This window comes from Nilaparvata lugens, chromosome 8 (assembly GCF_014356525.2).
Source record: "Nilaparvata lugens isolate BPH chromosome 8, ASM1435652v1, whole genome shotgun sequence".
Taxonomy (NCBI): Eukaryota; Metazoa; Arthropoda; class Insecta; order Hemiptera; family Delphacidae; genus Nilaparvata; species Nilaparvata lugens.
In genome coordinates this window covers 27487097-27513776 of record NC_052511.1, presented here as the reverse complement: position 1 = coordinate 27513776, position 26680 = coordinate 27487097, and the positions used below count along the sequence as shown (strand labels likewise).

At 34.0% G+C, this 26680-nt stretch overlaps 2 protein-coding genes across 3 annotated transcripts in view; one reads left to right on the top strand and one right to left on the bottom strand.

Moving 5' to 3' along the window:
* LOC111044870 (H(+)/Cl(-) exchange transporter 7) overlaps positions 1-26680 on the top strand; it is a 68653-nt gene that overhangs the window by 6759 nt on the left and 35214 nt on the right. The gene's annotated exons all lie outside the window — the stretch shown is intronic.
* Positions 1-26680, bottom strand: part of LOC111044883 — a 130523-nt gene that overhangs the window by 82578 nt on the left and 21265 nt on the right. Inside the window, exon 1 of one of the 2 annotated variants that reach the window (XM_039434408.1) lies at positions 26326-26344. The exons of the other annotated variant lie outside the window; for it this stretch is intronic. The gene's annotated coding sequence lies outside the window, so the exon portion shown is untranslated. Of the gene's footprint in view, positions 1-26325; positions 26345-26680 lie in introns of those variants that run through there. 2 annotated transcript variants of the gene reach the window in all.

Below are 26680 nucleotides of genomic sequence, written 5' to 3'. Positions count from 1 at the left end.
ACATTCAAAACTCAAAGTAGTGGGTGTTACCTGTTAAGTAGATGAAAGTCAATAATTCTCTCAGATAAAAAACTATAGTACCGAACACCGAAGGAACCCAACCAACTAAGCAATAGGCCTATTCCCTGGTTCTGAACCGATTTCATTTCAAGCGTTCAAAAACGAACAATCTTATTTTCTTCATCTACTATTAGAGTTCGAGATCATATTGTTTTAAACCAGATTTCTTGTGAAAGTAATAATTTGATTTCAATCAAAATTTGAACTCTAATAAACTGAGGATAAAAATCAGGTATCAAAGAAGAATCAACTACGTAGTTACTTCTCCTACTTATACATAGTTCCAAAACTAGTTGAAAGATTGATCAATTTCACTTTCATTTATCAGTTAGTAGATGAGAAACTTATGATCATATTGAAAAATAAGAGGACTGTCTAAACTAGGAAATTAGATGAGTTCGTGAAAGTATAAATAATAATAATAATAAAAGTATGAAACTCAACAACTATCAAACTACTGTATTTTAGTTGTATCTGTCCTTTTGATCAATACACAATATACCACTAGTTTCTTTTTGTACGAAAAAACAGGTAAGAACAAACCAGATCGGTTTGATCTCAAGAATTATACCAAGCATTGGAGAGGAACAAAGATTATTTTTCCTTCGATGATGTTTTTCTTCGGTTTGTCAGACAGATAGCTTTCAATTTAAGACTGAAGAGCATAAAATCTCCAACAGACTGATGAAACCAAGCTCTAGAATCAAATGGAATTAAATCAACATCTCGTAACTTGTTTGTAGTAACAAGGCTCGTTGGTTTTACGCCACATGCTCAATTTTTACTCAATTATTTCCAGCAAAACAAGTGAAAGCCATAGTGAGGAAATCGAGCTAAGCATGTTATTTATCATCAAACCGGATGAAAAGTTTGCTAATTACAAGATTAATTGGATTCAAACACACGGAAAATTGTTTTCGGTTATACAGTTTGGCCTCTTTATTCATTCTTTGGCAATAGGAAGGATGGAATTAATTAAAGCTATGTAAACATTTGCAAATATTGGGCATTTGTAAAATTATGAGGATATTGACCTATACAAGAGCATAGTAACTGGAGATAAATTATGAAAATGTATTTGACACAAATTTTTATTTTAAATGTACGGAGTAGGATCAATGCCAAAAAATCAACCAAAGCACCAAAAAATCATGGCTGGAATTTATTACCAATAGACGAAGTAGCAAACCATTATAATGTTTCAAAAACAGGTAGTAAACCATCATAGGTCAGCTTTAATAATTTATAGGAATTTCAATAGTGGAGTTTCAATTTTCACTTCAAGCCATGTCAGTACAAAGTGAACCTGATATTATATTTGGGTCTGTAAAGGATAGAATTTATATAATTATAACTAAAAATCACTTCATTATTAGATACCCAACCAGATTTTGAATACTAATTGGTTCATTATTTGTGATCCGCAATTGAACCTGAGTTATTCGATAATAGCTTACGAAAATATTCCATATAACTACAGATATAATCACTCTATCCTGTCGGGAAAACTTTGGTATTTGATAACGCCTGTGTCGACGATGCTAAGAGCCCGTCATTACATAGATAAGAAAGAATTCGAGGTACAAATTCGGTGGAAAGATGTTTGGAAAGTTACGTGAGAAAAATTAAGTATGAGAACAAAAACTGTCGTGAATGGCTTGTCTATTATAGGATAGGTAGTGGAATTATAGACAACAGCATGATAGCCCCGATAATGGTAGCTGGAGAAGAGGACTGCAATTAAAACTCTGAGTTTAAAAGTCAGAACAGAAAAGACCCCTTCAAAAATGTGCTTGCATGTTCATGATTATCATGCACGAATAAATCGCAGAATTTTAACTACACTGAAAAATACTTAGACCACCTAGGACTACCTTACACATGAATAATATCACAAAAAAGGCACAGAAGAACACTTGACTTGAATTTGAATGTTTATGATTATAACAAATTAGAAAGATGGAGTTTTCCCTTACCAAGGTTTCGTATAATAAACTCCTGTCGAAAAATTCTTGGTAGCGAGAAGCTGAGAGGGTTCACAATATAATGAGATAAATTGTCAGAAGAAACTCGTGGAAAGCTATAAAGCTATAATATGTTGAATTTTAATCTCTGTGAATAATGAGAAAAGAAAAACGGCTTCTTTTTTTAACGGCTTCACACATGTAGAGTGAATCTTGTACTGAATCAATGGTGTATAGGCTATAAATTTTGCAATGCGTGTGTGGACGCTGAGTGTACACCAGACTGATTGACTCACTACAAGATTCAATACAATTGTCGGAATCGCGGGAGGCCTAAACGCTCGCTCACCCTTGATTCTTCTAATGACAGATTGTATAATGATGAAATTTTTATAAGTAGTGTAGCGGACGCTAAACACTGAATACGGATACCTTAAAATTATTACCTGTGAAGAATGAGCATACAAAATCATACAGGTCGAGCAAAAATCCCGATGTAGATAATTTACGGGACTGCGTCTCTAATAAGTTCTGAAGGATTAAAATACGGTATTTGGACCAAATATCGTTCAGAATATACTTCGAGAACAGAGTCTTGTCGGGTTTTAAGCTCTATTGTAGGAATTTATATGATCTCCGGCTGCATCTGCTGTACAATTGATGTGTTCGCTCCTAAATCGAGGTTGGTAACAGATAAAAGCTGATATATGAGCAGGTAAGGATAAAGAATAAATATCTCGATCTGACCCCACTCGCTACATCCACTTAGACCTGTTCCAATATCCAGCTTAATTCAATTATTTCAATGATCGTATTCGATCGGTTCTTGATGATATAGAACGTATCAGACACAATAATTGACAGGCTTAAGAAATAATCGAACTCAGAAAACGAATTAACAGAACTGGAATATATTATAATAAAATATATGATCATACAGTGCAGATTCAGAATTTGATTTACAGATTGATAATAATTTAGTATTGACAAAAAGAGTTAAAAATGTTCTTGTGCTTGCATGATACCATGCATGATTCGACAGAATTTTACAATTGATAAAATTGAACAGTTTTGAAAAAATAGTGAAAAAATGAATTATAAAATATTTTTAAAATGCTCGGGGTCGTGGTTCTGGCAGCGGAGGATAGCTAATCAACTACAAATTCTTAGAAATTCTATATGGATAAATTCTAGGCTCTTAATAACTAAAAGCGCTTGTCGGCGTGGCCAATAATTTAACGAAGAAAATTTTATATCTTTCTGCACTGAAATATTTTCGAAGCGTAGATTGGGGCCCCTTTTAAACTTATAACTCACGTGAAATTCCTTGGCGGTCGTGGTTTTCTTCTTTAGATCAAAAATCGTTTGATCGGCAGCAATCCAGGCTTCGGTTTCAGCACGTGGGGAATTTTAATTTAATATTCCCTTTACCAAATTAATTAAGGGATGATTTACTTTGAACTTTTAATTTATCGATTGATGAAAATAAATTTACAAATAACAAATAGATTGGCCTAAAATACTGGCTCACAAATAAAACATATAAAATCGAACAAGAATTTTTTACGAATAGGTCTTGGTAACTATAAAGAGATCTGAACGGTGAGGATTTCAAAAGGGAAGTGCTGTCTTTTCTCTCAGCTTCTTGGCTAGACCTTTCTTCTGAGAATCTCGATGTAATAATTTGCATGAAAATTTGCCATTGGTAGAACGGTTGTGACGTAGACATGACGTCAGTGGCAAGCAGTAGAATATAATTCCTTTAATTACAATAATAATTTAATTTATGTAATTCTTAAAACTGCTTAATCTTCTAGACATAGTTCCTCTCATACAATGTACATGTGCTAGCGTATATGATAAGGCAGGGTTGTTGTCTGATAGTAGATTAACATGTGTTGCTTTCAAACGATCACCTTTTTGGTGCTATTTCTATGCACTATGATTGGCTTAGGCTTGCCAAAGAGATTTAATTACCATGTGGTTCAGCTGAATTAATCATCAATAAATTAATATTCTTATACAATTTTTATTAGGTTTGAGACTGTTATAATTAATTTCTGCCGTTTTATCAATAATATACTGTTCATGCTATGACCTAGTTAGTTACAATAAGACCTGACATATAATATAATTTCTTAAATAATAAATAATTTCAACGATAATACATACATTTTATTTTTTATTCGAAATTCTTGGTCCTTTATTGATAGTTTTATAATTTTTAGAGATGATATTATATCTTGCGTGAAGCCAGCATGACATTTGACAATACTTTGAATCAGTCAGCTGCGTTCGAACTGTTTTAAAAACATCTGATCGATAGTAAACAAAGTGTAACCTCAAATTCAATGAGCAATTCATAAATAATTCGTGCTTTATTTGCAGAATAATTATAATTTTATTGAATAATTTTCTAGAAAATGTTCAGTACAGTACGGTACTCTTATCTAATATACAGTTACTGATAAGTAAGCTTTATCGCTCGGTCGCTAACTATTCCTTTAGCAAATTCTTTCATTTTAAAAGGTAATCACAATTTTCTCTCTTCTCATGAGATCTATTTGAAAGATTCATCACACAAAAGCCCCCAGGATATTTTAAATAGGTAATTGGGAGACGAGTCGAAACAATGACTATTTGAAAAATCCGATATTGTGATGAATACACCATTTCATCTCCTTACTTCTACGAAAACTCCACACTTAACACTAAAAACAATATATCGTGCACTTTTGGCTACGAGAAAATAAATAATTGATTGTTCCTTTCATTGGATACAATCGAAATACAATAATTAATGAGGTCTCTTTGGATCCTTCATTAAAACAACTCCACAACTTCCATTCACGGGTGGCTTATGAGCAGACCCATAACTATAACAAATATACAAAATTTCACATATTATCCTCTTAGGATTCAAACAGTATTTGCAACAAATATAGATTTTCATCATTTTTCATGGTTATTACAGGTTTCGACTCTTTGTTCTGGCTTTTACATAAATTGGGTGAGAGTGTGATTTAACTTCGGTGACTTGACAATTGTCTACCATTTGATTCGAGCAATTTCTTTTTTACGCTTAGTATGTTGTGTACGAACAGGGTTACACCGGAAGTGATTTCTGATTTTTATCAATGCTGGTTACAAATATTACGTCTTCAAGATTACATTTATCAATTTGAATTACAATTCATGATCTTTTGATGCAACAGTAATAAATTTCACATTTGAAGGTAAGAATTTCATTTTCTTTTTAGCTTTTTAGCGATACATTTATATGACATAGAACATGCGCATTTCGTGCAAATTAACATAAATATATATTTTTGGTTGCGTTTTTTACTTATAATTCCACATTAAATAATAGGTTACATTAATTAATAACGATATTGCTTTGATTCCTATACATTGACTCTATGATTTCGCACACATTGGTTGGTGTGACGAAGAGAATTATCGAACAGGCTTTGGTTCTGAATAGATTTTTCTATCGATTCTGTATTTCGAGGTTAGATTTACACATTTTTTTTCAAATAAACTTTGTTTATTTTCTTTCCTCCTATTCACTACTAACTTCATCTGATTTCTAATTTACAATTATTTTCTGTTGATAATACAATTTTTGTTTCTGTTTTTCAGTTGTGCGGATGGTACTAGGCGATTGTTTCTGTGATGACTGTGACATGAGGCAGATGTCTTGATCAGGTTGGTAAATTTTTAAAGTTGCTTTGTAGTTTTGTTTTCTTCTGTTATTAAAGTTGATTTCGATTTCTTCACTTGATGTGGATTGATAATATTTCCTTATTAGCTGAGATGCGGCGAAGTTTAGGTTATGTTGATTGATTAAGCTGCAGTAAAAGATGCCAGTCTGCAAAGATGTGATTCAATGGGTAGGCTGGGACTATGAAGAAGTTTGATGATTTGTGTAATTCACAACGTAGCTTCCAGTTGATTAAAAGATTATTATTTCCTCAAGCCCCCATCTAAATTTGATTTCGGTATTTGTTTCAAGTTTCCATTCCAATTTGCAACTATCCGTTTTATCAAACTTGGTTTAAAACGAATGTGCCTGTGGTGTAGATCATTTCCTACAAATTCATTTCCTCTTGGTCGGCCGGTGACATGTAGTTTGATATTTTTAAACCTGACATGCCGGTGGTGTCTGTGTGTTTTTCCGAATAATATTTTCCTTTTCTGCATGGCGGTGTACAGTCTGTTTGATTTCAACCGGACATGACTGCGGTGGTTGTAGGCCTTTCTTGATGATTTTCTTCTCTCTTGCATGCTAGTAGAAAGCTTGATGTAAGATTTTAACCTAATATGACGGCGGTGTAGATGAACTCTATCAGATGGTTTTCTTTTCTGTTGAACTGCTATTTTGCTTGTGTGTTGTTTTGTTTTATAGGTTTTCAGTTTTGGTTGTGATTTTGGTTTGCTGTGGATTTTTGTTTTTCTATTATTTGGCGAACTATCTTCATGAGTGCTGGGTTTTTCTGTTGCAGGTGCTGTCCTCGGTGGCTCGGAGATATGGGCGGTCGGCGGTCCGGGGCTGCTCTTCAACTTGGCGGGCAACGTCCTTGGATTCCTGGTGTCCGGCGCGCGGTGGTACGGGCTGTCCCTCTATGCCATGGATGACGTCCTCAGCTTGGCAGGTGATGTCGTCCAGCTCTTCTCGGCGTTCTGCGGACGGTGCGGTCTCAGTTTTGACATTCTCGGTAGGTTGGTTTTCCATACATGTGTCATGTTCACTGGTCTGTTTTATGACCTCTCCTTTAAGTATGTCTGCTTTCGCATGCATGGGCTCGATCACCAGTCTAATACTGATTTCCATTGCATGACACTTCTCCTCAATTTGCTGTGTTACTGTCCTGCTTTCCTCTGTTGCTCCCTTCAACTTTTGATCCAGTTTCTCAGAATCTTGTTCATTTGCTTTCTTTATTTCTTCACTTGCTTGTTTGGTTGCTTCATTTGTCTGTCGGACTTCCTTATTTAACTGCTGGGCTGCCCTATTTAATTGTTGAGCTGCCTTCCTTGTCTCTCGGAATTGTTTAATTAGTTCTTCATTTGCTCGTTTGTTTTCTTCACGTGCATTGTTTAATGCTTCCAGGATGATGTCTGTCCAACATAGCAAGATGGGTGTGTGGTCTTCGGTCAGCGGTGGGGATTCTGTAGTGTGAGGTACAGACGTCTGGACCTCTGGAACGGCGGTGCATGGGCGTTTCTCCCGGGCGACATCTTCCGTCCTCGAAGTCGCTGATGTGGGCTCCAGGATGCGGTGTGGATCTTCCATGATTTATTTAATGTTATAACGATGCAAGTGTGTTGAAACGACCGCAAACATGTGAGGTTATGTGAAGCGATTATAAGTGAATGATTAAAATTGAAATAGTGTGAAAATTCGTTCAATGAAGAAATACAAAAGTGTGATTCAATAATATGTTCAGTGATGAAGTGAATGAAATTAGCAATATCATTAACATAAAATGATAACAACATAAAGGATACACAATGGACACTTATGCGGTAATACAGGTACGCCTCTTATAATTTATTATTATTATTATTATAAATATTTTATTCTTATAATTTCTTGCCGCAATTCTATATATAGGGCTAGTATTCTTCGCAAAATTTTATATAAAAGCAGTGATGCTCTGCTTGAATTATTCCGCAATATATCCGTGATTTAGTTTGGCTTCCCTATTTATGCTTTAAAAACTTTTAAAAAATGTGAATAACTTTGATCCTCTTTTCCGAAAAATTTTTATAAATTGTTTTGGTGTAGACCTAATACTCTTAAATAGTATGACTTCTCTTATGGTATTTCTTATACCTATGACTTATAATATGACCAATTCTCGAATAACACAATAATAAAATTCTGAGTTTGATTTTTTCTCTAAAAATTCATCAATCAATAAATCTCTTTTCCATTCAAAAATTGGGTATGGTACGTCTTGTTATTTTATATAACAGTGAACAGTTAATACTAAATTCGAAGAAATTCACAACCATGAATTTTTCAAAAAATTTTCCCGTTGTCAGCGCTATAGTATACTGAGCAACTAAATAATCCTCGTAGTCGATTATCCACCTCTTCAATGCCCCACGTTGGGCGCCAAAATCATGTAAAGCTGTTTTTTAACGGCTTCACACATGTAGAGTGAATCTTGTACTGAATCAATGGTGTATAGGCTATAAATTTTGCAATGCGTGTGTGGACGCTGAGTGTACACCAGACTGATTGACTCACTACAAGATTCAATACAATTGTCAGAATCGCGGGAGGCCTAAACGCTCGCTCACCCTTGATTCTTCTAATGACAGATTGTATAATGATGAAATTTTTATAAGTAGTGTAGCGGACGCTAAACACTGAATACGGATACCTTAAAATTATTACCTGTGAAGAATGAGCATACAAAATCATACAGGTCGAGCAAAAATCCCGATGTAGATAATTTACGGGACTGCGTCTCTAATAAGTTCTGAAGGATTAAAATACGGTATTTGGACCAAATATCGTTCAGAATATACTTCGAGAACAGAGTCTTGTCGGGTTTTAAGCTCTATTGTAGGAATTTATATGATCTCCGGCTGCATCTGCTGTACAATTGATGTGTTCGCTCCTAAATCGAGGTTGGTAACAGATAAAAGCTGATATATGAGCAGGTAAGGATAAAGAATAAATATCTCGATCTGACCCCACTCGCTACATCCACTTAGACCTGTTCCAATATCCAGCTTAATTCAATTATTTCAATGATCGTATTCGATCGGTTCTTGATGATATAGAACGTATCAGACACAATAATTGACAGGCTTAAGAAATAATCGAACTCAGAAAACGAATTAACAGAACTGGAATATATTATAATAAAATATATGATCATACAGTGCAGATTCAGAATTTGATTTACAGATTGATAATAATTTAGTATTGACAAAAAGAGTTAAAAATGTTCTTGTGCTTGCATGATACCATGCATGATTCGACAGAATTTTACAATTGATAAAATTGAACAGTTTTGAAAAAATAGTGGAAAAATGAATTATAAAATATTTTTAAAATGCTCGGGGTCGTGGTTCTGGCAGCGGAGGATAGCTAATCAACTACAAATTCTTAGAAATTCTATATGGATAAATTCTAGGCTCTTAATAACTAAAAGCGCTTGTCGGCGTGGCCAATAATTTAACGAAGAAAATTTTATATCTTTCTGCACTGAAATATTTTCGAAGCGTAGATTGGGGCCCCTTTTAAACTTATAACTCACGTGAAATTCCTTGGCGGTCGTGGTTTTCTTCTTTAGATCAAAAATCGTTTGATCGGCAGCAATCCAGGCTTCGGTTTCAGCATGTGGGGAATTTTAATTTAATATTTCCTTTACCAAATTAATTAAGGGATGATTTACTTTGAACTTTTAATTTATCGATTGATGAAAATAAATTTACAAATAACAAATAGATTGGCCTAAAATACTGGCTCACAAATAAAACATATAAAATCGAACAAGAATTTTTTACGAATAGGTCTTGGTAACTATAAAGAGATCTGAACGGTGAGGATTTCAAAAGGGAAGTGCTGTCTTTTCTCTCAGCTTCTTGGCTAGACCTTTCTTCTGAGAATCTCGATGTAATAATTTGCATGAAAATTTGCCATTGGTAGAACGGTTGTGACGTAGACATGACGTCAGTGGCAAGCAGTAGAATATAATTCCTTTAATTACAATAATAATTTAATTTATGTAATTCTTAAAACTGCTTAATCTTCTAGACATAGTTCCTCTCATACAATGTACATGTGCTAGCGTATATGATAAGGCAGGGTTGTTGTCTGATAGTAGATTAACATGTGTTGCTTTCAAACGATCACCTTTTTGGTGCTATTTCTATGCACTATGATTGGCTTAGGCTTGCCAAAGAGATTTAATTACCATGTGGTTCAGCTGAATTAATCATCAATAAATTAATATTCTTATACAATTTTTATTAGGTTTGAGACTGTTATAATTAATTTCTGCCGTTTTATCAATAATATACTGTTCATGCTATGACCTAGTTAGTTACAATAAGACCTGACATATAATATAATTTCTTAAATAATAAATAATTTCAACGATAATATATACATTTTATTTTTTATTCGAAATTCTTGGTCCTTTATTGATAGTTTTATAATTTTTAGAGATGATATTATATCTTGCGTGAAGCCAGCATGACATTTGACAATACTTTGAATCAGTCAGCTGCGTTCGAACTGTTTTAAAAACATCTGATCGATAGTAAACAAAGTGTAACCTCAAATTCAATGAGCAATTCATAAATAATTCGTGCTTTATTTGCAGAATAATTATAATTTTATTGAATAATTTTCTAGAAAATGTTCAGTACAGTACGGTACTCTTATCTAATATACAGTTACTGATAAGTAAGCTTTATCGCTCGGTCGCTAACTATTCCTTTAGCAAATTCTTTCATTTTAAAAGGTAATCACAATTTTCTCTCTTCTCATGAGATCTATTTGAAAGATTCATCACATTATGTTTTCAGGAAGATTTTGCACCTGATTTTTGAAGATTTCTAGTAGATTACATTCAGGATCACGAAACGAAAAGACGAAAACGAGAGACATTATTTTTCAATAGAATAAATGGAGAAATCCGTTTCCATCTGGTACGACTACTTTACGATGACTAAATAGGTATATTTTCACGTTCACCACGATTCCAAGACAAGTGGATTTTAGATGATCACTCCTATAATGCCAGCTTCCAATATATTATAGTCATCAGGTCATCTACTGAAATATCTTTACATTTAAACATTTGTCTCAAGAAAACCAATAACGTCTCATTTTCGAAGAATGTCAAAATGTTCTCAACTTTTGAGGAAAACTGTATGCAGTTAATCAGTACTGTGTTTTTGAAATGGACCTCTGGACCTAGTTCAAAGCTGTTTGGGGAGAATGGAGTGATGTGTACTAGATTCAATTAGACAAAGCTTAACAGATTCCATGGAGGTTACTTCCCGTTTCTTCTGGATAAAACTAGGCCTCCTCGTTACGAGTCTTAAAAGTGGTCCTAAGAACGGTTTCCTCTAAATTATACTGTCACTGGAACGTCTTCATGCCACTCCCTTCTTACGTGATCCACCCAACGTAATCAATAAACTGTTCAACACCGTACAGTACAATTGAAGTTCTCGTGCAGCCCACTACAAACCTAAGTAAAGCATCTCTTGCATCATTCAAGTTGTAAGACAACTACTGTTACCTACGAGAAGCGTAACCTACTTAGCGAATTTTCAAATAGGCCTAAATAATTTAGAATTTTTAGACTTGATGAATTTTGAAATAAGTAACAGTTTATCAGGTTTATTGAACTGCTCGTTCAATTTTTTTAAATTAACTCACCCACTTCTAGAAAAATGGAGGACTTCAAGTATCTCGTGTAAACTCACCTAGAAACAAAAACGTATTATTAATGCAATAACAACTTCGAAAAAATTATTGTGAGCGAGAAGCTAGTGATTTCAATTATTGTGACAGATTCAAGATAATCTAAGTAGAGAATATTGCTGTATTATAATAATTTATAATATGATATTATGTTTTCGGCATGCTTATAGCTATGTGTATTCAGGAGCCAAACACAAACAGGAGCCAAGCCATTAATCACGCTAATAACTTATAATTAAGGTACGTGACTATAGTTAACCACTAGAAACGTGAAGGTGCCGTTTTTTTAAAACTAGGATACATACTGAAGCCTATTCAGTTATAGCCAATACATTGACACTTATTACCATCACTTATACTGGACAATATTATAAATGCACTTTATAAAAATCGATTTGGATTCTTCAATTCAGCAGTTTTCCAATAACTTTCAGTTATAATAAGTATTTAATTCAACTAATAAACAGGGAGAGAAAGGAATTCAAACTTCGCTTTGTAGACATCCTTTCCGAAGCCCCTCACAATGAATAAATACAAAGTTCTTTTTACAAGAAAAATATTATATAATTACAAAAAAATATTGAATCTGTTCACACCTTCCCAGTTCCCAAACAATTCACGACGTAGAATAATACTCATAAACGCAATTAATGCATTGATCTGTGATTTAAATTATCATTACAAGCTCAATGAGAAGTTACTCCAATGCTATCAATGCTACTTCAACAACCTTATCAAATCATCATAAAATTCCATATATTGTATAACAAACAGGGATGGTAACAATAAAGCACAGAAGAAATAGTAGCAGAAGTGACATAAAGTGACAGATGAATAGTGATGTATAAGCAATGCCCTTTGAATTAGTCAACCGCACAAAAATAGTGTGTTTGAAATTGGGACAAATGAGTGGAATATTGCTGCATAAGAGTTGATCAACGTTGTCCACGGCTGATTATAAATGAAAATTCATTATTATTTTTACAATACACCGCATGAATTGGCAACGTCTACGGCAGGGTGCGGGATGGTGAGGACATATTCAGCCGTTCCAATTTACATCGGACTATTTTCGTATGGTTGACTACGTTTATTTCCAGACCCTTGTTAGAAATTAGGTGTTTATAAACATCGCCTCTATATAAACGCATCTCTCAAATGTTATTGATAGTTCAATAATTCAATTGCTATTTCCCAGTTGAATGAAACTGGTTGGACAAATGTTGGCAATAAAGCTCATCAAGGTCATCAGCCTCAAGACTTCCGGAACAAAGTTTTTCAAGATAAAACTAGTGAACTATGTCGCAGGCATTTAGGAAAAAACTGGCTGACAGAAAAACTATGCAGCTTTGGTGACAGACTCTTCAATCTTGTAGATACAAGATGACATTCAACAAGGTTGCATTTTCTATGGTAATTTGTACAAAATAACAGTGTTGCCAGTTTGTCAACTATTCAGTTGATACTGAACTGTAAAGACACAGAATTAACTTGAAAGGATTTCATGTTTTTCCAGCATCAGTCTGAAAGTCTTATATTGATATGGTGTCGCCTGTTTGATATCGAAGTGAAAATGGGCATGGAACTAGAAATAATCTGAAAAATACTTCATATGAATCTTCGAAATAAGAGCATTCTTACTTCTAAAACGTATTGTTTGAAATTGTTGTGAATTTTCCAGTATCGTACTTCTAAAGAATCGAAACATATAGAACTAAAAGAATACAAAACTGACTGAAGTAGCCTATAATTCTTAAAGAGATCTTGAGCAAGGAAACTTTTAAAGCTGTTATACACGGAAATCCTGATAGTTTTTATGCTAAATTATTATCAATGGATACAGAGATAGAGAAATACTAGACCATCTAAAAATTATTCAAGGAAACACCAGGATTCACCAGAGCTTTATATTTATGGTGCCTACTTTTTATTATTTTTACAAAATAATCGAAAAGGACCCACTCCATACTACAGCATTTTGTATAATATGGTATTTTGTGAAGTTAAAGGAGATGCAGTCGAAGTATCAATGAATAAAGATCAGAAATACACAAATAAACTGAAAGAGGCTACAACACCCACAAGAGCATCCGATCAGTATCAAAGTTTTCCAGTGACTTTCAATGTTCAATTGACAAAAAAGTGAGGAAACGGGAACTGATAATTACTTCCTTCGGTTTGAACGATTCGAATAGGGAGTCGCACAGCAGACTGCACTCAACGCTGAACGCAATGCTCATCAACGCAGGCAACTACTGGATTATTTTAACACGTACAGTGAGATTCACTTTAAACAGTCAGCCATCCTCATCAATAGCATTGATGCGCCTCTTTCAACAAATGCTGACAGTTTGTGATGAATCTCACTATAGCTCAAATTGAGGAATTCGGAATTCGCTCAAGAGTAGCTTCCTGGGAAAGATACGGAACTAAGTTGGATGAACCTTGAAGGGAAGTAAAGGCTGACGTAATATTCCCCAATCATTTTCATTGATAGGTTTCCTCCTCTTATTTGTTCATTTTCAACTCATTCATATCACGTTTGAAAGAGTTAGCAGCGAAATGTTATGGTGAATTGAATTTGAGAAGGAATAGACGTAACATTCATTACTCAGTAATTTTCATTGATTGATTCGCCTCTAATTTCTTAATTCCAAAATCTTAAATGTGTTCCGATAATATAGTACTGTAATTGAAAGAGCCTAGTAAATTGAATGAAATTATTGAAGAAAGTGTTATAGCACTGCTTGAAAGCTTCTAGTTATCTATAATATAATTTTAAAGGAAAGAGCTGGCTTATACACGGTCGAGATAGGAAAATCATGTTTGACGCATCATCACGTCTGAACTACTGCACTGATTAACTGGAAATTTCGAATATATATTCTTAATTTACCGAGGATGGTTATTGGCCTATTTTAAATTCTCAACGTTTTCAGTAGATCAACAAGTTATCAATTTGTCAAGTTTTTAATTGGACCCTTGCGGAGCTAATAGTCATTGATAAATTCCCCCAGTTGTGAAGTTTCTCTGATTTATTTATTTATTTATTTATTAGATAGAGCGAACAATACAATAGTCGGAAAAGAAAAAACAGGCTATTGCCCAAAACTTCTCCAATTTCCTGATTTTGTCACAAATCGTCCAAATATTATGTAGGTTATGTTCACTTCAATTTCAACACCAAATCTTCATTCTGAAACTATGAATCAGAATAAAACAAAGAATTTCAAATGTAGATAGATTGATAATAAAACTTCCGTTAAAACAAAAACCAAACTTCATCCTCTTCACAAATTTCATTCCTCATTTCTCATCTTTGTATCATATCATAACAATCTCCCCATCTAAATTTACGAATTTTGTTTGGAAACTCAACAGTTTTTCAGATTTCCACTTGATAAACTGACTTTTAGTTGAAGAAAATTACTCTTCTTTTTTCAAAGAATTAAAAAAATTATATTCAAATATTAAGGATTATTATAGATTCAATGAGCTTCTTGTAAGCTTCTTAACTTATAGTATAAGTGGCTTACAGTACAACAGTAAGCTACAGGCTGGACATACAACTACCCTAAAGGTAAGCTACTTCAATTATTCCTTTTATTGTATAGAATCTTGATATCATAATGCACCTTCCGAGACTTGAAGAAATATAGTGGGTACACCTAGGAGATGTAACCTATTATTACGTATTGGATGGGTGGTAATGCGGTTTTATACCAATAACAAAAATATAAACAGCGCTTCCTTGAAATCTGCACCATAAACAAAGAAAAATGGACGAACAAAGAAAATGATCAAGTCTACATAACCAAACAGACATATTTCTTGGTTTGCGTCAGTGAAGTAACAACTTTGGAATTCTGGATAAACAGTGAATTTCACTTTGAACTGTAAGCATTCCCTCTGAATAATATCGTTGTTCTCCATTCAAACAATACTGACAGTTCAGGGTAAATCTTGCTATAGAAGATCAAAAATAAACGGTTGGAGAAGCGGTTTCGTAATTTTTGTTCTCGCGGACAGATCTAAAGATTGCGGAGAGATCAACAATGCTCAAACCTTTGAATCACAGTCCACAAACTCTGCAAAAGTATAGCTATGTAGTAAGTTACATGTTCAGTGGAATATCTATGTATAGACTTGTATCTGAGGAAGGATCAGCGGAAAGACATTCATACTAATGAGGTGCGATTTGACAAAAGTCCTGGTGTCGTCTGCGTTCATGATTATGATTATGGGTATGTTCATGACTAGATACGCAGATAAAACCCGGGTGAAAGTGTAACAAGAAGTGATGACACCGAACTCGCAAAAATGAAGGCTTGTGGTGTAAAAACCACCTCAACACGCTTCTAGAACTATTTAGAAGGGATTCACAATGTGTTATATGTTACTGACGTGCATTGGACTTGTTGAGGTATGACGGATGCCAACGGGACTCAATTTTACGCTTTCTAGTGTGTAAAATGGAAAAGATTGACACAAATACATTGCTGAGTATAATTTAGTAATGGGTTGTGTGGAAAGATTGTAATGGTACATGTAAACGATTCAACGTAGAAGTGCTTAAAAAATTTAATGAAGAAGGGACTAAATATTGTGATAGAAATTAAGTATACTGATTGTATAATGTAATAATTATTGGAACTAGTGTATTTGTATACTTTGGCAGGTGATTGATAGTAGGAAAACTCCAATGACAGGTAAAACATGATGAAAAAACCAAATAAGAACAAAGGATATAATTAGAGAGAAAAATGGCTCAAGGTTTGCCTTTTTATTTATCTTCCAATGATTACAATTATGTGTAATATTTATACAAATAAATATGAAGAATACTGAAAAGAGAGTAGAATATAAAGAGAAAGAATGTTTGAGGTGTACTCGTTAGAACAATGAAGAAGAGGAGAATAAAATGTAGCGTGAGGCTGGAGACCTGGAGAGACAGAATTCGCACGAGACAAGCGAATTGCAATGTAAAGTATACGAGGGAGGGAAATGAATAAGGACAAATAAAATTATGATATATGGAATGTGGCAATAACAAGTATTGAATCGATTACTGGGGAAAATACAAGAAAGAAAAGCATTACTAAACAGAAATACATTTTAACAGAGAAAATTATTGAGTCATTAACGGATCAAATTTTAGTAAGACTTGGGAAAGAAAAGTACTAAAATGTTTGTGTACGGTAACAGTTTTTCCCTGAATTTTTAAAGTTCATCCGAAAATAATAGGAATCGACCCCATATCGACATGCTACTAGAATAAAAACAACTTCATTCATGAAAACTGGAGAACCGCTCCTCAAATTAAATACCTATGAATCAAATTACCATAGATTGACCGAAACCAGTGGGAAAAACTTGGCTGAAGCCGACTTCCGCCACTTCTTATTTCAGAGTGAAGCAGCTGAGGAAAACGCGTATGAAGTGAAAAGTTGAACGACCTCTCAGTCGCAGTTACTTGCCGCAGTAATTAATGGCTATGTGTTAACGTATATAAGGTCAATATCTCATAAGAGCCTCCAAGTCCACCATATTACTTCGCATGGCATATTGCATACCAAGGTATATGCCACAGTTCAAGCTGAACTAGCTCTACTTCCATACAGCTTTGCAAAGGTATTAAGTATGGCTAAACCCTTCCATAGATCCAGTTACAATTCATGTCAACATCATAGTGTAATATCGCTAATATAATGAGTTTAAATATGTTGCGTTTAAAATGTATCAAGTATTGCTTGATCGAGTTACAACAATTTATACCAACAGTGCTACATAATATAGCTAATCTTAGGGCCTGAGTATAGTATATCACTAGCCTAATGACCATAATATCCATAGAGCAGTCGGTATCCGTAGAGCAGCTAATGACCATGGAGCAGTATCCGGTTCACTGCTGAAAGATCGTGTTTCGAGTCTGTCCATTATTTTATTACTTTTCAACATATTGGAGATAAAGCTTTAACTCAAGTTCCAATGGTTTCCTTCTATTACTCGATTTCCATTTCTTCGATTCGATTTTCGAACTTGCCTGACTTATGTAACAAGGAGATGGTATTGTAGTTTGACAAGGGAATAATATACTATTAGTCATTTCTCATCATTTATCATTGATAATTATTTCCGAAACATTTTTCCAACAACGTCTTATTCTTCAAAATTAAAGAGTACTATTTTAACACCATTAGCAAAGCTTGCAATTCTGTTTCAATTTAAGATCTCTTCATCAACTATTTTAAAGATGTAATTACTGTATTTCCATCCTTCTTCCATAAAGAGTGATTCAAATTCACGGAGAATATTTTAATTTATAATGTATTAGTGTTTTTACTAACTTTTTTACAATATTATTACCATATTCAAAGTTTAAGATATTAAGTTTTCATCGTAGTCTATTGCTTGCCCCGTAGCCATTTATTAAGTTGACCTTGTTACGTTCCAGAATGCAATAAGTATGATATTTGATTGCGGTCGGAAGCATTTCTTATGATAATGCACTTGACCATCACGTGTGTTATTAGGAATATTCTAAAGCATCCTCCTACTTTCCTAATCAGAGCTTGCTGATCCTGAAAATATTCTACCGGAGATTGAGGCTGTTACATTCTATCCAATCTCCTCACTTTTCAAGATCATCCAAGTCTTTTTTATATTAATTCATTTACGTTTTAAAGGATGTTCATCTAGCTCCACACTTGCTCTCATGTAGAACTTACTTTCCCACGGTGTTGATTCAATTAGTGCCAGTCCTCAAGATCAAGCTGCTAGCTGCTGTATCTACTGTAGTAGGAAATTGAGTTGGAAGTAGATGGGACATGAGTTTATCATCTTAATGTCTCAATTCATGGCAAAGTTTAGCGTGTGAGAAAAGTTAAAAATCTCGAAGTTTTTACTTGAATCAGGAAGCTTGTAATGGTACATCTCATTTGCTAAATTTGCAAATTATCACTGGAATATATATTCTGTTACCATTTCATCAATGAATTATTTTATCATGGATGCTGTTGGCTTATTTTATCATGTTTGCTTACAAAATCTTGTTTACGTATGGATGCATAAAAGCATGATTGCTTCTCATAATTAATATGGAAAGCATAATAATTGAAGTCCAAATTTCCTTTACTACAACCGTTTACTAACGTTTCAGATTATTAATATTGTTGATAAGGATATAATGAAAAAAAAATGTTAACAAGAAGTATTTGAGCTTAGTTATTTTTTCAACACCTTCCTTCCTTATTATTCTAGTCTCTTGTCTGAATTTGCTTTTGTTTATTGAACAAGCAGTACAAATTGGATAAGGACGGCTTCACCAAGAGAGCTTCATCATTTTTAACCTTCCATAAATGAAATACAATAGCCATTTTTCAAGTGATATGTAATGAGCATTCCACCTAGCAGCCTCCAGATTTATGGTCATACTTTGATTCATGAGGATGGACTTCTCATAATTTTGTTTTCAGAACACATTACCTCCACTGACCACACACACCCTGACATAGACAATAACCTTGAAATACTCCACTATTCCCATGAAAACAGAAAATTAGATGTATTGGAACAGTTTGAAATATACAAGTACACCAATCAACAGCCAAACAATATTCTCAATGATCAAATCAACTTTTCTTCCCACACCCTGTTTGACAAACTCATTTAAATCCACCTCCATCAACCGCCAAAACTCCCCTCCACCCACACTCTGACCAAATACTCACCCTCATAACCTTAAATACTTTAGTTTCTGCTTGGCTTGAGAATGTGCAATACCAGCACGAAACGGTCGTCGCCACACCAAAGAATGTGAGTGTTTTGCACTTTAAAGTTATATTAAAATACAATAGATATACAAAAATATTGCACAATATTGTCAAAGCGAACAGCCACTCGAAAAGAAGACTCGTTCTGAGTCCACCGGTATATTCTATGGTCATTGAAAACAAATGTAATCTAGAACACGCCTACTTCTTCCTGATTGGTCGACACTATGAAAAATACCAAACTCAATTTGCCAATAGGTGGCAGCACATTTTGGATGAGTAGACTCTCGACTCTCTTCTTATTGGGCTACAGTTTGTAATCTAACTCGGAATTCTGTCAGCAGTTAGCAGCACATGTTGGGTAAAATTCCTGATTGGTCGAAAGTTTGTAATGTATTCGATTCTGAACTCTGCAAATATATAGCAGCATTTCCTGGGTGATGAGTTCAAATATGAAGGACTTACTTTTTGGATTTATTGAGAGAACTCAACTGAATTTGAAAAAATGAGAATAACATGCACTTCAATGTGCAACTATCCGCTTTTATAAAGTGAGACTGTAAAAACTTTTTAAAACCTTCAATGAGTAATATTCGTATAATGATTGTTATTCCTTTTTTTAGTTAACAAAGGAATTCAGCCTTCAATTAGTGACAAAATAAAAATATAGAATTAAAAATATGAATGTATTTTGAATTTGCACCCTACTACAACATTTTTCAATTAAAATAGGCTTTTTACTTGAAAATTCCTTTCAATATAAACACAAGTTCTCTATGCTATTTACTATTATTTCTTGACTCCATTTCAAGTCTCAATGTATATATAATTTAATAACTTTGATTTTCGACAAAATTCAAAAATTTATTGATGAAACATAACTGTTTACTTGGAAAATCTTCTCAATTCTATTAACAATAAGTACATATTATAACGTTAACAAATCAATAATTATCTAGAAACTAAGCACTCGAAGACTTAATACTCCCAATACCAAAAATCAGATTCCAGTAGAACTTATCAATAAAAATAAATGTAAATTACATCTCAAAAGTACACTAATCATTGTTACACAACGAATTCCTCCCGCGAAAGCCGCATATCGGTTCTCAACTTGGCATTGTTGTTTATTTGATGTAATTCAACACCCTTGTCCATAGACGGAACAGAGTTGCGTTGTAGTTGGTGTGGCGAAACATATTTATGGATCCAAAACGATTAATATATTCCTCAATAATTGTTAACCGGTTTTATCGTAGTGTGATTGTTATTGGCCTATAGGTAATGCCATTTATATGATTTGTTAAGTGGGGAAGTATTAGTCATGAGTTAAAAGGGAGGGGTCAAACGGTTTATTAGTGTCCACTTCGTCTAATATACACTACCATACACCGCCACACACCTACTAAACACTAAACTGTCTACTGGATCCATTACTGTATCCATACACTTCACTGTACGTTTCACATACTATGGAACTATATAGGCACATTATGTTACATCACTATATCTACCAAAAGTAACTAATCTACAATACTACTAAGTTGCACTATGTGAGACCACTGTTTAAATATTCCAATCAGTTACTGTGGGTGTTGCTTAATATGTGAACGGCCCCGATAACTGCTTTGGAGCATGCATATTTTGAACACCAGAACCATATAATAATAAGCCGATAGTCAAATTAATTTTTTTGGGCGAGTTGATTGGTGCCTTGGGATTATTTTCAAGACGTGATTGGGAGGATACTTACATTTTTTAATCAAATATCTTGAATGTTTTGGGTTTGATTATTTTCTCTACAAAACATGCTGAATTTAAAGTGCCAATAGTGTAGTTTATCATCATTTTTTAATTTTGTTGAAGTTGAACGTTTTCATATTATATGAGCAAATTTTTTGCGTCAGTGGAATGATTATAAGGCATCAGATCATTCAGCTTCATAATGGCATAATATCATAAATCCACTTACAAAGTATATGAATCATTTAGGTTATGAATCAAGTAGCCAAATAATTATTCATAATAATGATCTTTATATCTGAAAATCTCAATCAATATCTAATTTTCAATTACTTTCTAAAGCCAATCCTCTTTACTGAGCTCCCAATAGTTATCAAAAACCGTCCTAAAGATTGATATTAGGGAACAATTTGACCATTTCTCCAGATATTTGAGATGATGATTACAAAGGATGATGAGAATCCTTTTTGCTTTTTTCATACAATAGGAGTGCTAAACAGTGATAGAATATAAAAAAAATAATTTTCATCAAATAAATAAACTACTACAGTATCGTGGTCACTAATTCCTATGAAACTCAACAAACAAATTCTGAAAATACAAGAAAGGTAAATGCAATATTATTTTAAATCGTCATTCTGGTCATTACAATAGTATCATAGTGTCGTAACGTACAGCTAAATATATATGACAGAAAATGTATATGACATGATATTCAGCTTGAATTTTAAGATGACCACTCAGGAAGTGAATTAGCATTCAGTGGAGCCGAAGACTATACAGGAAAATCAACAATGACATTGACATTTTCAAAGTTTGTCAACGTAACGCCTCAATCCTCAATGTTATGGCAACGGAGAACGGAATTTATTATTGCGGATGGATCTAGGTCACGAAGTTGACATTGCATGTAATTTCAAGGTCGAGTGGACTTTTCAGTTAACTAGTAGGTTTTTCAATTCTTCAGTAATTTCTTGTAAAGTGAAAGAAGCTATAGAAGTTTTTGACATTTCATTTAAAGAAAATAGAATGAATTCGATTCAGGTTTTTTGACAAAGCAATGGACTACATGATTTGGAAAATGTATTTCGATTTTGGCTAGAGTGCATCAAGTTGTATTTCAAACTTGAAAATCGAATGTTTTATAGAAACTTCAAGGAACCTATATTAATTTTTTGAATAAGAACTGCATGTGGGCGATATTCCAAATAGATATATTTGTGTAAGAGAGCAATCGTCCGTCTGTTGAAATATCTTTGATTGATTAAAACATGAGAAATATATCTTGATAATACTAATTTCGGGAGTTTTATTTCCACACAAATTCTATAGATTTGAGAAAGCAATACCTAACATTTTACACTATTCAGATGTATTCAAGTGGGAGATAAACTAGTACGTATCAAAATTTCCTCAATTTATGTGGGTGATCACTGGAGAAATAATCACTAGTTTGCATCTACCACCTAAATTATCATCTAAGTTCGGATAATCCACAGCATAGAATCATATTTTGGCAAGAAAAACACCTATTACACCCACAAAGCACACGTCTAACAAAGAGATGATAAGAGAAAGCCTGCGATGCAGGGTAAATCTTGCAATCTTTTGAAAGGAGGATGAAAAAGATGTGAAGTAAAAACCGAAGAATGATGAAGACTCTACATCCTGTGGCCATTCTCCTATAAGAACTAATACTGGTGATTACCATATTCGCAGGATTGCTGCCACAACTGAAAGCAAGCAAATTATAACCCTTGTTAGATGATGGACAAAAAAGACACGATGAAAAGACATGGTGAAAACTAGGCATCTCCTGAAGAAGGTGGTGAGTTATAGGCTTGGTGCTTCGTTTTCACAACTTTTTCAGCCAGTAATAACACACGTCAAAATGTGCTAAGAAATGGAACACAATTTATAGCCTAGTTTTTTGAAGACCGACCAACGCACACTTACGATCTAAATAAGGACATGTTTTTACAGTGATCTATTTCATGAACACGTATGAACTGTAATAGAAAAAATACTTTAAATTATTGATAGAATGACCAGCTAGCACAGAGTTGTAACTGACAAGGGAAATTGGGAAACAATCTGAGAACATGAGTAGAACCTTGATAATGAAAATCTTCAGTAAAACCAATATATTTTGAAGTTGATGCGTATCAGCAGTTAATGCGTTAATATCGTTAATACGTTTTTCTTTAAATACGTTAATATTAATTAACGTATAAGGCTTCAAGTAAAGCCTTACTTTTGAACTCAGAACTTCCTTTTTATGAACAAAACAAGGTAGACAACATTTATTTTGTAAACTCGGCACATTCAAATTTAAATCGTACGAAGTGGCAATCAAACCTTATCCTAAGGTGGAAACCGTAATATAAAACTGAATAATGAACGTTATTAACAAAAATTCGGGTAGAGAACACTAATAAGACTAGCCTGACCCACCCAATTTCTTCCATAAATTTATTGTTCATGATTGTATGAATAATGCATTGCGGAAAAAGAAATGTTTCATGTAGCTGTCACTCAACTTATTTCAAATTCCAATCAAACTAGAACTCTTAGTTCCGGTTGCACAAAAGCTGGTTCAATTTTAATCGTGATCAATTTGAAGAGAACCAATCGGAGTAGCCTTCTTTGATAGGTTCACGTGAAATTAATCAAAAAGATAAATTTATTCGGATTTTGTGCAACCGGATCTTAGCTATTATTTACATGCTCACTATACCTATATAAATAAATATATAGCAGGCGTTTCCAGCTCAAATTTACAAAGAAAAACTCTTCAGTGTTCCACACAACCACTGAAGCATACTAAAGAAAAACTGTAACTCAAAACATTCTAGATATTCATGTCATACCATAGACACCATAATTGTCCCGCAGAAAAAAACGCTGACAACCGGAGCGGTTTGTCTAAAACCGCATCAAGATTCGGATAACTTGTGGTCACCAGCCTTTCGGTAACTAACAAAAGATGAACACTGAAAACCCATGTAATATGAATATTCAGCACCGAACCTAAATAGAACAAAAGATGAATTTCCAAAACTCATATGATATAGATATTTAATACTGTAGGTGAACTGTACCTATAAATAAAACTGGAGATGAGTTTTCGAAAATCATGTAATATAGATATTTATCTATATAGGTATAGTGAACCTATAAATAATAGGTTCAAAAAACGGATGTAGCATAACCATCGTTCACTTCATCTCTGCAAGCCGACTGCAAAGAGCAACCAAGCGTGCTGCAACTCAGTGCAGATAACCCGCAACGGGCACGTTATACGTTTCGGTAACGATGCTTATATCGAATCATAACAATTCAGCATGATTGCGTTCATTTGTTCTAGTTTTTTTATTTAAATGTTGTATCCGTGCAATACCATTACTAGATGGATTTTTTTGGTGGTAGAGGAAGAAGAATGTTAGTGGTAATTCATCTTTCTACAACGTACTCTTCCAGAGATGTACTGTTTGGGAAGGATCTCTCCTTTCCAGGAGTGAACTAGATGGAATCCGTACTCGTGCTCGTGAGGGTGTTCCCACCCCTAAAACACAGACAGATATTATCATGTGTGTGCCTAGAATAGTTATTTTTCAAGAGATAAGTACATGTTATGAGTATAAATTATTTCTCTACTCTGTTTATAATAACTTACTGGAATATCTCAACTATTGGAAATGAATTCGAAAGAAAACCCTCTAAATTATATTGAAAAACGTTTTCCATTACGGTATTCATTCTCATTATTGTACAGTTTTGTACAAAGGTGGAATGAAATAAAGATGGTTCTTTATCATTGAGCACACAGAGCACAACAATACATGTACCAGTAGTACATAATAATACAGCTTACGATCTTATTATAGAGAGCCATTTAAGTGTTGCTCGATTTTAGCAATACAAAGATATTCAAATAGAGAGATAATTCATGAAAAAAAGTCTCTCCAGCCTACAACCTCATATCTCCCCAGTCAAGAAGTGAATATTGAAGTTCGGATTCCAAAATCGTATGTAAAAATAGAATAGAATGACTTTTTTATTTGTTGAAGTGGCGAAGTTTGGACATTAACGTCCACTCTACCACTTAACCACGTCGTTAGCAAAAATGATAGTATAGAGAGCGCCCTAAGCTCCGCTTTAGTTCTGTACCCCAAATCCATGCATGTCTGATTAACGTGTCTCACTAAAGTCTGATTAATTTCTAATCAATTTACTAATATTTGACATTTTATCGGCACATTCTAGTTCTAACTGAAAGGTAGTTGGTCACTTTACTTTGATGCGTGAAAGCAGCTGGCGAATATAGCTGACAATCTCTACATATGTGGGCCGACTGTCCAATAATTCTCCAGCAATCAAAACATAATGCATGAAGAAAGAAGCCCGGTAAGCAGGCTGGTCCAAACCGCACATCCACTCATATAAATGAATGCAACGGTACCAGCGGTGGCAGAAGCCTGAAGCGAGATTCATTTCAATGTGTCAGCATTGGTTGAATGGAAAGCATCAATGGAATCCCACTTCAGCGGTGGCAGGATCCTATACTGGTATCCACTGTCAGATTTCATTGAATAGAAACCATTAATGTTTTACATGTAAAATGATGACAGTATAAAGTGAATCTCACTATAACAGATCCAAAGCACTCAATGAACCCAGAGACAGCTTGCAATGACTGGTCCCCGACCTTGTTTCTAAAGCATACATTTATGCAGCCTATATGCTTTCATATATAAGTTTTGTAGTGTTTATAAAGTCTGCGTCTGGAACATTTGCCATTAGGTCATCCAGACATCAACGGATCGAATACCGCGTAGGTGTGCTGTGAAGTCAGTGATCTGATTGAACATCTGGAAACGGGAGGGACGTGGGACTGAATTTCATCAAGTTTAGTCTAAATTTAAAGTTGTTAATTATGTTGATTTTTCCTCGAACTACTAGGTTATGGATGTTCTCCTACATTTCAGCTAACACCTACAATCTAGCAGAAACAGAACAACTTATGAGCCGAACAACATATACACAATCCACAGTTCTGTGAATTAGCATTCCTCTTTTTTCGGATTTGATTATGAACTTTCGACATAGATTTACATTCTCAAATATGTATGGATGGATAACAATTAAACATTGTGTTGGATATTTCTTATATGAAATCTGAGAAACAGTTGAATCAAATTCAGAGAAAACTCAACCGAAATCAACTCACACACTCAATTTTATCAAGCGAAGACTGGATGGATAAGTGTAAGGTTCCCAGATCTTGAATTCTAGGTAGTAAAAAGTGATTAATCTTTACACTTACCAAGTTTATGTAGATGATATCAAGCTCCTAGTTTTGAATTGAGCTGATGTAGTCTACATGGATTATTGAGTCTTACCTGCAACAAGAACATTCAATTAGAATACATCACAATCATAATAAACCATTTTTGCATTCCATAATGAACAAAGGTATTCCGAAAAAAAGAAATGTACTGTTTGAAATTAGAATTTCCAATTATAGTCTTCTGGTCGAAATAAGTTACATTGATTTATTGGAAAACAAACTTTCAATCTAATATTTCAAAGCAGAAACTTCTCGAATAAAAATCAGAAACTAGGGTGCACTTTCCAAGAAAAGAGATTCAAGTTGAAGAAGCAGTGTCGAGGTGAGGAAA